The sequence below is a fragment of the Austrofundulus limnaeus genome, unplaced genomic scaffold, assembly GCF_001266775.1.
Source record: "Austrofundulus limnaeus strain Quisiro unplaced genomic scaffold, Austrofundulus_limnaeus-1.0 Scaffold90, whole genome shotgun sequence".
Lineage (NCBI taxonomy): Eukaryota > Metazoa > Chordata > Actinopteri > Cyprinodontiformes > Rivulidae > Austrofundulus > Austrofundulus limnaeus.
Genome location: NW_013952492.1, coordinates 334 through 2,039, shown reverse-complemented (window position 1 = coordinate 2,039; position 1,706 = coordinate 334). Strand labels below are relative to the sequence as shown.

At 38.8% G+C, this 1,706-nt stretch overlaps 1 protein-coding gene across 1 annotated transcript in view; it reads right to left on the bottom strand.

The window, feature by feature from the left end:
- The window catches only part of tmem263 (transmembrane protein 263), a gene marked incomplete at its 5' end in the record, with an annotated part of 7,817 nt that extends 6,696 nt beyond the window's left edge, over nucleotides 1-1,121 (bottom strand). Inside the window, 1 exon segment of the mRNA XM_014012249.1 lies at nucleotides 1,070-1,121.
- Nucleotides 1,122-1,706: the final 585 nt, after the last annotated feature.

Sequence of the window (1,706 nt, the reverse complement as noted above, 5' to 3'; positions counted from 1 at the left end):
AGTCAGCACCATGAATGAAAACTACCTTCACTAGTCATTTGACCAATGGAAATACTGTGTATATACATAGGATAATAGGTTACAACCTTGTAACTTTGGCAACTGATGGTGGGCCAAATCAAATGGCTTGGCGGGCCAAATTTGGCCCGCGGGCCCCACTTTGGGCTCCTCTGGTCTACAGGATTGTTGATGTTCCTGAGAGTTTAAAAACATTATGTCCAGTGGTTTGTGAGTTATTTTGCTAACAAAAACAGGGTTTACTTTTAGGCAAGGATCTCAGGCAGTAAATAATATTTAAAGTATGTGTTGTGAATGACTCAACTACCACCACCACATCAAATTTTAGGTCAGTATTTGTCAAATTGGCTGAGTTACAGCTTTGTTGATGTTAGGTTGCTTAGCTATGGCGGCCATTTTGAACTGGATTGACTCAAAAAGTAATATAGGGGTTCAAACTCCCTAAAAATCTCTGTGTCATTGTAAGAAATTTTGCTAACTGTGACAATTTAAAGTATTTTCTTCTTTAAAGGATAAGCTACTCAGGACGTTGTGGTAGAAAACATTTGAAGGGGTTAGCACTCAAACGCATCATTTTAGCCAAAAAAAAAAAAAGTAAACAACGAAGCTATATAAATCATGCTAGCAGCATGTCGACGGCGATGTTTTATTGAGGATGCTGACTTGAACTTGTACGAGTGCGAACAAAAAAAGATGCAAATGTTTTGTTTAAAGCAAATATTAACAGATAAGTGTCACTTTTAAAGCAGTCTGCTTCAGGTACAGTTCTCTACACTTTAACACGCGTTGCTTTTTTTTTTTTTAATTTTTACGTAGAACCTTCTAGCTCGTGCGTCACGTAAATCCCCCAAACGCAAACATTTGTTATTAAAGCGAGGACATTCGACGTCTAAATCTACRTTTTGGTAAGAAAACTGTCGAGTTTTGTTACGAAACCGTGTTTTTTTAAGCTAACAAGACCCCCCTTTTCTCCCTGAAAAGCGCTGCTGCAAAAGTTCTSATAGCAGCTGAGTCGCGTTACACAAACAGATGCTAATCTAAACACACTTACCTTTTTATCAGTAGCTAGCAAACCGGTCCAGTCAAGAAATGAGTGGCTGTGTAAGAGATGTTTTCTTTCCCTTTTTATTAACAGATGTCAATTTTTGTAACAACGAAGGTCCTCGTAGCCAAGCTGGGTTGTGTTGACTGTTTTCAGGAGGAGGTCCTCAATCTCCACCCACAGAACACACGGAGGCACTGGAGCTACMCATCTTATAAACATGTTTACAAACAGGTAAATTATAATACAGATTCTTAATCTTATGGTTCACTGTCTATCTGCATGAGTTTACATTCTAACACTGTTTCATGTCAAGACAAAACTAAAGAGGAGGCCTTAAAACAGCTGTTTCAGCTCATGTTAAAATTAACAGCCAACGAACACTTTGTGGAATTTAGAAAAACAAAACAACAATGTTCAGTAATTTTATTTCAGACGATCAACAATATGTTTTCAGTAATGCTTGCAGGATGGATGATAATAAGTAAAGGGGTCCCCAATAGGCGACGCGGGACAGTACAGTAGTAGAGAATGAATTCAAGCGCTAAACAACGCCTTAGCACCGCCCCGCTCGTTAAGGCGGAAATGACGTAGAACTAAACACCAAAGATCGTCTACGAACACCAGATGTGTTGTGTCAAACTTT